At 38.5% G+C, this 15,383-nt stretch overlaps 1 pseudogene; it reads right to left on the bottom strand.

Annotated features, from left to right (window-relative positions):
• Window positions 1-12,921: 12,921 nt before the first annotated feature.
• LOC124983523 (la-related protein 4-like) lies at window positions 12,922-15,233 on the bottom strand (annotated as a pseudogene).
• Window positions 15,234-15,383: the final 150 nt, after the last annotated feature.

Here is a 15,383-nt window from a genome sequence, read left to right as displayed (position 1 = left end):
TGCAGGATCTCTTTGCTTTTGCATGGACTGACCTCTCAAGTTTTTTCTTGGCTGACCTGGACAGGTCTCACACAGGATTTTGGGACAGCCCTCACCTCTTTGGCCAAACACCATCTCATGATCTTGCCTCTTACTTTCGACTCCTCCTGTCTTACAGTATGTTGATGATCTTCTATGTAATCCCTCTCTTGAGGACTCGCAAGGAGACACTATTAAGCTTCTAAATTTTCTGGCTGACAGAGTGTACAGCTTTCTCAACCTCAAGTTATTTACTTAGGAGTCAGCCTCTCACCTGGAAGCTCCTGCCTCTTGCTCTTCTGCATCTTCACTCACTCCCAAAGATACCTGCCAATATGTCCCCTTTGAGCTGATGTGTGGTCCTCCCATCCTTCCCCTCTTCCTTCTCATATTCTTCTCTTAAATCACATTCAGGCATTCCTACAGGGTTATGCCAATTCCTCCCTGTCTAGACCCTTGTCTGGCCTCCGGGCTTGACCTCTTCAAATAGGAGGCCAAGTTCTTATCTCGCCTCCTCAGGAGGCCACAGCCCCTCTATCGTCCTATTGGCAGGGACCCCATATGGTGATTCTGGCTACACCAATGACTGTCAAGGTGTGAGATTTACCAGGATGGCTACACATTACTCAGGTTAAGCTCTACTCTCAATCCACAAACTCCTTTTCAGCTTCTAACCCTCAGGCTTCTTCCAATCAACACTTGGCCACCCCAGTGGGACCTCTGCCTCAGGCTGAAGGCATCAAGCCCTCCACACTTCTTCCCATTCTGGAGGCAAGGACTAGAACACCATGGTACAAGAGAACTACACCCAGCCGTGAGGACTGGACTGCCAGCTACATTCTTGTCTTTCTTGCCATTCACCCTGTCAGTTTTTCTAACTATTGGATTTTATTCCTAATACATCTGTCCAGTTTGTATTATAGGACTATCAGGACCTTGTAAAGGATGAATCAGAACCTGGCTACACGTGCACTGCCATGTCTATTGCCCACCACTCCGATACTTGACATGGTTCTGTCGGAATTAATGGTTCAACACTTGACACAGATCTGTTGAATACCTCTTGAGGGTTATAGGCATGACATTCACCCACAAAAGTTTTGTCTTTCTACATTATCTATATCTTTAGATTTAAGTTATGAGGATTACTGGGAAGATTTTTATGGTATCAGGATATAAAATCATATAAGCTTTATATTACTTAGATAAATTAAAGAATAAGTAATTAGGATGTATTCAAATTTGTGAGGGCCTGAGATTTCTTCATTATTTGAAGCTGTGAAAGTTATTTTTTAGATACATAGGGATCAGTTCCTCTGAGCTTTGATGTGGTATTTACAAAATTATTTGAATAAATTCTTTCTATAATCTATGTCAAGGCAGGGTTCATGGAAAGATGAGTTCGTCATGGGATCTATACTGTTTCAGAAATAAGTTAATCATTAGTTTAAATGTTACTTTAGCTTATGTAATAATAAAGTGTTAGATGGGAAAAAATGTACTGTGGTCCTTGAAATGTACTGTTTTGTGTTCCTTGAAAGGGTTGCCATGCCTGCTTTGGTTCTCTGTGATGATTATATCTTGTTATGACTTAGAGGATGATCGAATTCTAATTTCATCTACTTAAAAAAAATTTCCTTGTACTAATGCCAAAAAGGAAAGTATAAGAAGTTGTAAGCAAAATAAAGATTCAGATTCAGCTTCAGAACACTTGTCTCTGTTTGCTGTTTCTCTAACTCACCGATGCTTCCCATCCACCAGAGACCCCTGACTGCTGCTAGGGCTGGTCCCTGGCAGTGCACTCCCCAGGGGAACTACCCAGTCCCCAAACCCCGCCTACTGCAATGACATCTTCCCCTGAACCAATTCTATACCCATGTACAGCAGGAAGCAGTCACTGAAGATGGATCTTTGCCCATATGCCCAAAAGGATCTTGCAAAAACAAATATGGGGGGAATGTAAGGAACAAGGCTGCAGTTATTTCTCCCTGATTCTGCCCCCTCCTCACACTATTTTGTAATCTAGATTGTTAACTTGTCAGTCATTGGTCCAATTAGCTCAGGGACTTTCACTATTTAAGGGTAATTTCCCTGTTATTTACTCTTCTCTCACTTTCACTCACTCTCTCTTGCCCTTCCTTTCTCTTTTGCCTTAAGGGCAGACACTCTATTCATCTGCTAATAAAATCTCTTGTGTGAGTTCCCTTGTCTGGAGTGGTTTCTGGGAGCTTTCAAGAACAAATGACAGTGATTTTCAAGGTGAACATAAGTGATATTTCAAAATTCTCTGCATTAACTCAAATATTTTTTTTTTAACTCAAATATTATTTAAAAATCTGCAAATTTTATGGTGATAAGGTTACTACTGATACTGCTACTATCTGGATTTGTTGCTAATAATTGAAGAAATGATACATTTCAGTACGTGTAAAAATAGAGGTAATTATCTTGCCTTCCAAATCCATGATATTCTTAAATTCTATACACAGATGTGGTAGGTAGAATTTTGGGTGGTTAGGTCTTTTATTTCCTGGAGTTACTCCATGGTTACGTTTCTTGAAAAGGGGACCATGCTGGAGTAGCTTAGGTTAGCAATCAGATGATCTTAAACTAGAGAGGTTTTGTGGTCCCAGGATAATTACAAAAGCAAACCTGGCACCATAGTGCTTACCTGTAATCCCAGTTAGGAGGTTGAGGTAGGAGGATTGAAAGTTCATGGTCACTCTAGGCAATTTAGCAAGACCTTGTCCCAAAGTAAAATGAACTGAGGATGTAGCTCAGGGATAAAACCCCGGTCCAATCTCAAGTACTAAAAAAAAAGGGAGAGATCAGATTTGGTAGAGGGGAACGGAAGACTGAACACATTAACATGGATTTAAACCACTGTTCCTGAATTGACTATGTAGGGAACACATGGAAGTTTGAGAAGTAAATTCCGCCAACAACCAAATGAACTCTTCCCCAGAGCCTTCAGAAAGGAAAGCAGCCAGGAGGACACCTTGATTTAGATCTTGTGAAAACCCAGCTAAGCAACATTGTGCTCAGACTTTGGATTCAGAGAACTGAGATAAGTTTGTTTGTTAGGTACTGGAGATTGAATCCAGGGGTGCTTTATCACAGATATATCTGAGACCCTTTTTTTATTTTGAGACAGGTCGCTCTGAGTTGCTGAGGCTTGCCTCAAAATTGTGATCCTCCTTCCTCAGCCTCCTGAGTCACTTTGATTACAGGTATGCACCACCAGGCCTGACCAAAAGTAGTTATCATTTGTTTAAGCAGCTAAGTTTGTGTAATTTGTTTTGGCAGCAACAGAAAGCGAATATAATGGACTGTAGGATATATCTCCTGCCCAAAAGAAAATTCAAGGAAGAAAATGGAAGGAAACTGGATACGTAAAGATCTGTGAATAGCTCTCCATGAGCCTGGACCAGCTAAATTATTACTAAGACAAGTAAATTTCTCCTTCTACAGTTGATTACATATCTGGATATGAAAGAGCTTATCTGAAGTATAGTATGAGAAAAGAGATTCAGGACTAAAACATCCAAATTCCCACATTTAATGGTAAGGGAAGGGAAAAAGCCTTAAAAAGACAATAATAACCAAGGGCATAGAGGAAAAACTAGGAGAATGGTATGACAGAAGGCAAGGATAGAGAACAGTTTCCATGAGTAAAATCTATTTGCTTCTGTTAAAGGTCATGTAAATAACCTTCAGATTGACAAGATAATTGGAAACCTGAGCCTAAAAATTCAACAGACCAAGAATAATGAAAATAATACTGAAGAAAACCAAAGTTGAGCCCACAGAGTGGCACATGCCTGGAATCCCAGCAACTCAGGATGCCGAGGCAGGAGGATCACAAGGTTTGAGGCCAGACTCAGCAACTTGGCGAGACCTGTCTCAAAATATAAGATAAAAAGGGCTGAGGATGTGGCCTAGTGGTAGTGATTAAGTGCCCCTGGGTTTAATCCCCAGTACCAGAAAAAAGAAAGAAAGAAAGAAAGAAAAACCAAAGTTGAATAACTTTTATAAAATGATTTCCAGGTTTACAATACAGTAATCAAGAACTATGGTACTGGTGGAGGCAGGTATGGCACTGAGACTGGGTGTAGCTCCATGGTAAAGCTCCTAGCGTGCTCAAGGCCCTGGGTTAGATCACAAGTAGGACACACACAGACAAAGTATATTATCTGAGGAATACGCCACCAAATCCCCCTAATCCTTAAGTACCTCAGTACTTCTCTCATTTAGCCATCTATTAAAAAAAATACATATTTTTTTCTAGTTTGTTTTTGTTTTGTTTAAGCACTAGGGATTTAAACCAGGGTCTCAGGAATGTTAGGCAGATGCTCTATCACTGATCTACACCCACAGCCCTTTGCATTATGTTTTGAGACAAAGTTGCCCAAGCCGGCCTGGAATTTGTGGTCTTCTGCCTCAGTTTCCCAACTAGCTGGGATTGCAGGTGTGTGCTACAGCGAGTGCCTAACATAGAGAGATTTTAGTCAGCATTTTATTATATAGCACATGGTACATTCTTCCCTGAGCACACTTGCTGTATTCAACAAGTCATTCCTCCAACAATATGGTATCTATTCAGTTGTTAAAATACTAATGCTTATTAAAGCTTGGTAAGGAAGACCTTATTCAGGATCATTGCAATATGTGTATGAATCACTGCAATGGTCTTGTAGTGGAGAAGAGCAGTTGGTTCAACTCTGAATACAGCACAGAGAAGTGGGAATTTATAGCCAAGGAGCATGGTGTGATCAGAGTGTGGGAGATTCTGGATAAAGCAATCTAACAGATTCTTGCTGAAGAAAAGACAAGTTGATCAGATATCCTGGGGTGATATGAAGGCTGAAAAGCTTGATCAAATACAATGGTGTGGATTCTTGCTAAATTTACTTAGGAGGATTCTTTGATAAATTTCTTTTATTAAAAATTTTTTTTCATACACATATATAGAGTAATAATGTCTGTCTCATTCTATTGTCCTTCCCATCCCCACTGCCCCACCCCTCCTCTCATTCCCCTATACATGATCCAAAGTTTGTTCATTCTTTCCTACCCAACCCCCAGTATGAACCAGCATCTGCTTATCAGAGAAAACATTTGGCATTTGGTTTTTTGGGTTTGGCTTATTTCACTTAGTATGGTAGTCTTCAGTTCCATCCATTTACTGGCAAATGCCATAATTTCATTCTTCTTTAAGGCTGAGTAATATTCCATTGTCTCTTGAGTCATTGACTTTAACTAGCATCAGCAGAATTGGACCTTTTCTGGTACAATATCAAGGGTCCCCTAGGTCAAAACTAGCTTCACAAAAACAACAAATTGTTACTTGCTTGCTTCACTTTCATTCTCTCATGAATGCAAAAAGGAGTTTTGCAGAGACTACGTGGAATATGGTGTGATGGGCTGACAGATCTGGCTCCATGAGAATGTTATAGGCCAGACTCTAAGGGAAATGACTAAACAGATTCCATTTTGCTCTGAGACTCCATGTTATGTAGGAAATAAGTTTCTCCCATGGGAACACCCCACCTCTGTGCCCATCATCAGTTACTTGGTGTGACATGTTTAATAAGATCCAATGGCAACTCCTATGTAGTAACCAATGTACCATGTAAACGGTAATTGTGTGGATGTTAGCAACCATTCTTTAGTTTGTACCTAGGTAAGGGTCAGTTTGACCCACTTCCCCCTCTGTTGATGATCTCATGATGTTAGTTTGTAATTTTGAATCACAGCAACAGACACTTATGATTGATGTGATTTTTGGTATAAAAACTCCTACAACCCTGTGGTCGGGGTTGTTCTCCCAATAGCCATTTTTTGGGGGCATTGTGTGAGACAGTCAGCTGGCCAGCTAAATAAAGATTCTCAAATTTGGACTTCTCAGTGGTGATCAGTCTGTTCTTAAGTTGCGCCCCATAACATCGACAGTGTAACCGATATGGCAGTCCAGCAGGCGTCTAGTTGGCTAGACATCAAAGAGATTTACAAAAATGTAAAATAATGCCTCTTTTTGCATTGAAAATTTGGGGGTGGGTTTGGAATATACTTTTTTTCTTTAAATAAAAAATGTGTGTGGAATATTACTCAGTCTTAAAGAAGAATGAAATTATGGCATTTGTAGATAAATGGATGAAACTAGAGAATATCACGCTAAGTGAAATCAGTCAATCCCCAAAAACCAAATACCAAATGTTTTCTCTGATATGCTGATTCATGGGGTGGGAGTGGAGGGTAGGAAGGAATGAAGGAACTGTGGATTGTGCAGAGGGGAGTGAGGGAAGGCATGGGGCTGTGGGATGGGAAGAACAGTAGACTGAGACAGGCATTATTACCCTATATGCATGCATGATTACACCTCTGGTGTGACTCAGCACTATGTACAGCCAGAGGAATGAGACCTTATGCTCCATTTGTGTACAACGTGTCAAGTGCATTCTACTGTCATGTATAACCAATTAGAACAAGTAAAAATTTTAAGTAAAAAAAGTGGGTCTGGGGTTGTAGTGCAGTGGTAGAGTACTTGCCTAGTATGTGCTAGGCACTGGGTTCGATTCTAAGCACCACATATAAATAAATAAAATAAAGATCCATTAACAACTAAAAAAAATTAAAAAATAAATGTGTGATTTACATGTATTGCCAGTGTTTTTCTCCATATTTTTATTGGTGCATTGTTGTACATAATGGTGAGGGGCTGGGGAGATAGCTCAGTCGGTAGAGTGCTTGCCTTGCAAGCACAAGGCCCTGGGTTCGATCCCCAGCACCGCAAAAAACAAACAAACAAACATAATGGTGAGATTGATTGCTACATATTTGTACACACACACAGTATAACAATAGGATTGGGCCAGTAGTATTCTCCCATTTTTTTTTTTTTTTAATATGTACTGAGGATTGACCTCAGGATTTTGTGCATGCTAGACAAGCACTCTGTTATTGAGTTACATCCCCAGCCCTATTGTCACTATTTTTAAAATCTATTTGCTAGTATTTTAGCATTCTCTCACCGCCCTGCTTCCCTGCACTTGGGAATGAACCCCAGGGTTCTTCACAAGGAAGCTACATTCCCATTTTAATTTTTAACTTTCACTTTGAGACAGGTTCTCACTAAATTGCTGAGGCTGACCTGTGGTGTGTGATCCTCCTGCCTCAGCTTCCCGAGCAACTGGGATTACAGGCATACGCTACCATCTGGAATATTCTAGACTTTTTAGTATTAATTTGTAATGCAGTAAGTGTACATAAATATGAAGTATAAGGAAAAGTTCAGTCGGGTGTGGGGGCATACACCTGTAATCCCAGGCTTTCCTTTAATGAGGGTCTTGCAAGATCGCGTGCCTGGTGATCAGGGACCCACAGGTTGGGTACAACCTGTGTTTTATTCCCTACTGTGCAAAGTCCCTCCCCCAGTTCCTCATTGGCTGAGTATTATGGAGTGTACAGTCTTCTGGAATGTCACCTAGGTTTTACTACCTCCTATTGGGTTATTGTCAGGAGTGCCTTCTTGAATAGGAGTAAATTGGCAAGTTCAACTCTTTTTATTTATTTTTTAATTTTTTAAAGTTGCAGATGTACACAATATCTTCATTTTACTTATTTATTTATTTCTGTGTGGTGCTGAAGATCGAACCCAGTGCCTCACATGCGCAAGGCAAGTGCTCTACCACTAAACCACAACCACAGCCCAAGTTTAATTTTATTACGCATCACACAAGGTATCACACATCCCTTCAGCCCTATTCTACGCCTAACCTGTTCCTCCTAGTGCTGAACCTGGAGCAGGCTTACCACGACGGGTCTCAGTGAGGAGCTGTAGTCCAGGTCCTTCTCAGCGGTGGCGGTGATCGCGGGGGAGCGCAGCGTCAGGCGTTCTCTCTGATGTTCTCCAGTTCTGCTCCTGTTCTGCTGCTCCAAAGGCTTGGGGCTTAGTGTAGTTTATACGTCCTGATTGTGGATTTCCACCCCATGGTTACACCCATCTGGTATCCTCAGTGTGTCTCGATAAGCTGGGCTGAACCTTGGCTTGCCCCTTCTACCACACCCATGGTGTCCAGCCTAGGCCTAGACAGATAAGTAAGCTCTGGTGAAGCACCAGGCTGGCTTCACACTTACTATTTCTAACATGCTCACCACAGTTTTCTTTAAAGAACTATTCCTTTAGTTGTCCACCTCCCTTTGCTTCCCTTTATTCTCTTGTGGTGGGAAAGCCCCCTTGGATTGAGTGCCTTTTGGCACCTACACAACTTCTCTCTGTTGGTCAGGTGGTGCTTCTCACCTCCTGTTGGTCAAGGGGCTGTGAATTTTTCCCTGGGGTGTTAAGGGCTTGTACCTTTTCATTCTGCTCTCCTCTCCAGCTGCCTTTCTTACATCCCCCTTTCATTTTACATAAAGCTAAATACTGTGTTCTGAAAATGGACCGCCAGACCTTCCATTCTCACAGTCCTCAGAATCTCAGGTTGAAGCCTTCTTTAGGTATCTGATCACGAGATAACATTGGGGAAACACTTAATGGGGGTTTTGGGTTTTTTTTTGCTTTATAATATTATTTTTTCTAATTTTGTTACTTTAATTTCCCGTAGCACCTTGGCAACGCTAAAAACAAATACAAATACAAGAATGTACTCATTTAACATTTTATGAAAGAGCATGTGTCACGCCATTTTTTTGGAGGGACAGCTCTGACAACAAGAACAAACCTAAGCAATGGACAAACTAGAACCCAGATAACTGGTTCTGATCCCCCAGTATTTAAGATATGCCATTCAAGGGACACCTTAAACAGGTTTTATTTTTAAGGGAAAAAAATCTAAGCTTGATGTGGATAATTCTTTTATATAAACTAATCAGTGTTATGTGTTACAACTGAAAATAAAAACATTTAATACACAGCCTGTAGATAGATATCTGAGTTCCACTTTTAGGAGATGTCTACCATAAATTCATAAAAAGTTCTTATCTTTTAGAAATAAACAAAATTATTTAATAATCTGGTGAATTTCAAAAGAAATTATTCTCAACTTGAAAACAAAATTTCTTTCAACTTAAAATGTCTTCATTCAGCTAATGAAAATGAAATGTCCACACGTCTTCTTCAAAGCTCAGACTTGCTACAAAAACATGCCAAAAAATTCTAAATTTGAACTAGTGGCCATCAAATTTAAGGAACTATTTTTAAAAATTTTAAAAAATCCATTATATATTATAGCTAAGAATTTATAAAAATACCTCAAAAGGAATACACTGTCTCTCTTTTGAGTTTTGTCTTTTCCATAAAAAAAAAAAACCTATTACTTTTAAAATTTGGTTAATATATATTGCCAATATAAATATCAGCGACTCAGCCCCAGGGTTTTTCAACTGTGTCAAGGTAACCCAGTGGACATTTAAGCCAGGAAACTAATTATTAAGGCCATAACTAATAAAACTAGAGAAAATGTTCAGTAACTTTTAAATACTATTTCCTGTTTCAGCAATATTCTTGTTTTCCTTTACACTAGTGAAGATGCTAACATTCCATCATTAAACATTTTCAAAGCAAATGTGGTTATTTAAAAAGAAAAAGGAATGTGAAACAATATTCAAGCTAAGTTAAGGAACTTTAGGAACCAAAAATAAATTAGTTTTTGTTTGTTTGTTGTTGTTTTTTGTTAGTTTGAATCTGAAAACCTGGGAATCAAACCCAGGGCCTTACTAATGCTAGGCATGTGCTCTGCCACTGAGCTGCATCCCCATTCCCTGTAGAAAACAAAAATAAATTAGAATTCTTTTTGTTTTTTGATCACCTGAAGATTAAGCACATAAGAGACAACTACTCCCTATCAATGAAAGACCTATCCTTTAAAATGAAGGTGAAAAAAAATGTTTTGGATGGATCATCTTTTTAAATGCCAGTGTTTATATATTAGCAAAACTAGGATGACCAAGATTGGAGACAGACCCTAGATATTATGAAAACCTTAATTATCAGGATAGAAAATAGAGGCAGGTTTTCCAATGTCTCTATGTACCTTCTACATGAAGTAGAAAGTGATCAACTTGTATGACTGTATCATACATTCAATATAATTCTATCTTTCTACTTTCAGCCTCCAACAGCTCAAGGAAATGTTAGGCCACAAGGATGAAGAGAAAGAAAAGAAAAAATTGAGATTTCAATCCTTCTATCTACAGAAGCAATAAGTAGTTGAAGTATAATAAACACCCACCTTCAGCAATTAAGACTAATGCTGGGAAAACAAGCCAACAGTTTCACACAACTCAGTGGCATCAATACAAACATTAAATCTGTTTCAATAAAATAAGTGCTAAACACATTCTGTGAATATATATTATATATATACACACTCACACACACATTCATCCCTATACATCCCATCAAATGGGAACTACTAGATGTACTAAGGCAAATTAAATTACATTTTATTATTTATTTATTTATTTGCGGTGCTACGGATTGAATCCAGGGCCTTGTGCTTGTAAGGCAAGCACTTTACCAACTGAGCTATCTCCCCAGCCCTAAATTACATTTTATGAAAAATAAAAATGGGGCTGGGGAGATAGCTCAGTTGGTAGAGTACTTGCCCCGCAAACACAAAACCCTGGATTCAAGTCCCCAGCACCACAAAAATTAATAAATAAACATTAAAAAAAATAAAGAAAGAAAGAATGGTCATGTTGCTCAAAAAAAAAAAAAAAAAAAGTCATGTCTTTAGCTTTTTTACTTTCAATAACATTTGAAGAAAAAGCAAGGATATGATTGCTTTCTTTAAAAAGAACTCCTTTCTTATGTTTCAGTTATAACCTTTAGGAGGTAGGAGGTATACCTTTAGGAGGTAGTGAGGTATCCCTCACTGATAGAGTGCCTGCCTAGCTTGCGCGAGGCTTGGGTTCAATCCTCAAAAGCAGAAAACAAACAACCCTTTAGAATTTAGAAGTTGGTGGACTAATAAGTCACATAAGCATACAAGTAAAATGAGCCTACCTCTGTGACACATTGTTTAAAAAAAAATTAATGCTTCATTTTAAGTGCAATAATTAAGTTTATAATTCTTACCAAGTGATTTTCACAAAATGTTTATTAAGTCCAATGTACTCACAAGGAGTTAACACTTTAAATGTTTCATTTCTGCCAACGGCAGCATTATCTAAGTACACCAAAATAAGCACTTTTATTTTAGATGTAAGCCAATGATTAGTAATCCTTTTTTTCAAACTGCATAAATATATTATACCATGTTATCAATTCACCAAATCAAAAACAACTGCCAAACTGAATAATAATTCTGGCTTGTACAGAAATATGCAGTGTTTTCAAAGCTCTTAACGGTTACCTACTAATACAAATCTCCAAAACTTAGAGCTGGAAGATGAGTTTCACAGTAATGTAATTTTAACTTCCATTCACATTCATTTTAATATATTACTAAGATGTTTATTCTATGTCATAATGCTGCTTTCCAGTGTTCACAATTTACAGTTTCAATTTGTACATATGTAACTCACTAACATAAGGGACAGTTCTTCCTGTTACAAACTATCCCTGAGAGAAAAAAATAAAACCCGACCCTACATGGTATGACTTAAAACAGATTAATGCAACATGGTTTTTAATATTTTAGCCATTTTCTAAATACCAGCATATAAATTTGCCTATTTAATATATGATAGCTACAACTTTATTCACTGAGAAATTCTGTATTAATTTTATTCAACCATCTTTATCACCTTATCATAAAAATCTCTTGCTGTTTCAGTGAATTCCAAACTGTGTTTATATATATATATATATATATATATATATATATATATAGTTTTTTTTTTTGAGAAGAGGAAGGAAGCAAGGCGACAAATATACTGTAAATGAAATTTTCCCCCAAATTAAGCCTTTATAAAAATTTTCTCTTTACTTCTATACTATTTAACACTTAAAAAAAGTTAGTTACATTATTCCAATAAACAAATATATTACTGGATGGTCAATCTGCTCCACCTTTCTGGGACTAAAATTCTGAGTATGTGAATAGAAGAATAAAATAATTCAACACAAAATTTCCAAATTTATAACCTTTATATGATTTGACTGAACTAGTTAAAGCAGACAGAAATATACAATTCAGTAGGTGGTTGGTTATTTTGCTTTTCTGGGTAGGTAGTCAAAAAACAAAGAGTAATAAATGAAGTAGCAAAAAAGTTTTGTTTCCCATCTTAAAGGGGTGGGATGATGGATCACAGGGTAGTTTAAACCTCTAAAATCCACTTGACCTATCACTTCAGGTCCAAGATGAAGTTTTTGAATAGCCCCCATTCTTTCCTTGAGTATCAAAGTGATTGGTAGTCACATCTCCAAGTACAATCAGAATTTAACAGCCTGTTGAATGAAATATTAATAAAATTGAAAAGACAGACTAAATTTCAAACTAGAATAAAAATCTACTCAAGTATTACATTCAGTTTTCAAATCATTTACTAACATGACAACAGACTTGGCTTAAATCGCTCTGGCACACACTCATACTCACAGACACACCCCAGTCACTGATCTACTTTGCAACACAAGGCCATATAATCAGAGATGACATTCTCCAAGCCAAACTTTAAATAGATTTTTAAAAGTAATTTCTAATTTTTACAGAAAAGCTTCTTTAAAAAATATTTTTTCTCACTCCCTCATCTCCTATACTGAAGGATGTATACTGGTTTTTGTGTTGTTGTTGTTATTGTTTTGTTTTGTTTTGTTTTGTTTTTTAAAATTTCTCAAGCTAAATCTGAACCCTCAAAATTGATTCCAGGCAGAAAATCTTTGTAAATTAAAATCGAAAACAAAAATAGAAAAATTAATGGGAAGAGAGAAAGTTTTTGAATCGTTTTGTTTTTTTAATTTTACTTTGGCAATCTGGGTGGCACATAATGCTCTTTGCCATTATGTCGAGTCACTCCCTGAGGTACAGCCTATGGCTAAACTGGTGTCTCTGTTCCCTGATTTTTCCAGCTGCTCCCCTGGGAATGGTATTGCCTTGGAAGCCAGAATAATCCTTACTAGCCCTTGCTTCTGGCTTCTCATGTGATTTTTCAATGGACTTCTCAGGAACTCCAGTCTCTTTTTTTTTTTTTTTTTTTTGCGGTGCTGGGGATTGAACCCAGGGCCTTGAGCTTGCGAGGCAGGCACTCTACCAACTGAGCTATATCCCCAGCCCAGGAACTCCAGTCTCTTCATTTTTGGTGGGAGACACAACACTGGAGCCAAGTTCCCGTAGTGGCTGCACAAGAACTGGAACTTGCTCTTTAGGGGGCTTTTGGCACACTTCAGCATAACTTAACTTTCGAGGTTCCTGTAGGGTCACAGCTGCAGGTGCATTTATGTTACTATTACTTGGTGAAGCAGTACTTGCCCATGATGTCTTTGCAGTGTTTGGAGAAGAAACTGGTATAGTCATCTGATTGAGAACGTCCTTCTGAACAGTGGATTCCTCTTTCAGATCCTTTTCTTGCTGAGTTGTGCTTAATGCAAGAAGCTAAACTGTATATGGAGGACTGTACTCATATCAAGTTGCTGGGCAGAAGTGCAGTCTGTTTGCAGTCTCTGCAGGCACTGGACAACTAACTCTCAAGTCTTCATCCTCCTTTTCTTTGTAGACACCTTTAACAACATCAGACATTCTGTTCTCCAAAATCAGTTCACCTGGCATTCTTGATGAACTGACAGGTAGTGAAGGAAAGTTTGAAGCTACTAAGTCAAACTTTGGTGTTGGAGCCTTTGTTTCAGCTGTTGAAAGATGGGGTTTGGGGACTCTGTCATCTTCTCGTAGTCTTCGACCTCTGAAAGCAGTTCTCCTGCCCCTATCATAGTCCCCACTCTGTTCCACTTGTAAAACAGGAGTCTCCTTGGGAAGTTGAGTTTGCTCCTGATGCCCTGTTACCGTAGGGTTGTACCGTTCCGGTGGAAAGTTCCTTGAACTAGATCTGTTTAATGGTCCATCCCCCAGTGACACAGAACCCTCTGTTGAATGTTCTGAACAACTGGATGACTTCAAATGAGGCTTCACATGATTTTTTTGGAATGGTCAACCAATATTCAAGCAGCAGCATTTGTTTTATAAGATCCTGGTAAAAAAAAAAAAAAAAAAAAGATCCTGGTGAATTAAAACCATTTCCAAAACTACCATTGGGAAAGGGAGCCAGTGGCGTTTCAAAGTAGGGTGCAGGACTTGGAGACCAAGACTGAGGCACAATACTATAGACTGAGTACTGTTGGTGGGGATTATATACAGGTTGCATAAAGACTGGTGAGGAATACTGTGTTGAGTTTGAATGGGCTGACTATACATACCAGAATCCGTTAATCGATAACCATTCTTAGCAAAAAGAAGTGTTGATGGTTTTATCCTTGCCATGATTGGCTTGCCCTGAAATGTTTTAACTTCTTCTCTTAAGTATTTAAAAGCCTATCGGGCATCTGTGTCTGACTGAAAAGTGATATATCAGTTGCTATTGTGTGCAAACCCACAACTTATCACTTTGGGGCAGTTTTCACTTTTAAACAAAGCTTTCACTTCCTCTACTGGTGTTGTTCCAGGAATCTCTCTGAGAATCACAATACAACGCTTATGACTTGGTCTCACCTTCTCACCCTTCTCATCAACTTGTACCATAGGAGAAGATCTCAACACTTCAAGAATTAGATCAGGATCTGTGATCAACCTTTTTATTTCTTCCATGTTGGCAATTGTTCAAATTGAGACAAACTGATCACTACCCATCTGAGAAGTCAAATAAAGATCCTTTGACAAGTTTTCTCGTGAAAAACAAAATTCTAATTGTTTCTTTAGACATTCTTTTAGGTCTTCTGTAGAAATTGCTGAACTACTTTCTCCAGAAACATCCTATATTTGGTAACTCAGCTCTTCAGGCCCTAATATCATTCCATCAGTGGTTCTTCAATGCCTGTAGTGTTTCTTGTGGTTTCAAAAGATGGAGAATACAATTACTTCATATTCCTTACACATAGCTTCTGAAAGCTCAGCATTTCCTTCAGGATGAGACCCTGATGTGGTTGCTGTTTCATGCCAAGAGCTTTCAGTTCCATGAGTTACAGGAGTGGCATCAGGAGTTCCAAGAGGAATTGCTTGCCATATGTTGGCATTAGGATTTAAACCAGTTCCTTTAGATGTTACCTGCTCCACGAAGAGCAACATGTCTTCCTCCGCTCAGCCCAATCATTCCCACCAGGGCGACTCCAACTGGCACCACTTAATGGGTTTTTGAAATTTTTTTTATTTGTTCTAATCAGTGTATACACGACAGTAGAATGCACTTAAGCATTTTGTTAAGTCACACGTAAATGG

Source organism: Sciurus carolinensis, chromosome 4 (assembly GCF_902686445.1).
Source record: "Sciurus carolinensis chromosome 4, mSciCar1.2, whole genome shotgun sequence".
NCBI classification, from domain to species: domain Eukaryota; kingdom Metazoa; phylum Chordata; class Mammalia; order Rodentia; family Sciuridae; genus Sciurus; species Sciurus carolinensis.
The sequence above is the reverse complement of the archived record's forward strand: the minus strand, read 5'-3'. Positions and strand labels throughout refer to the sequence as shown.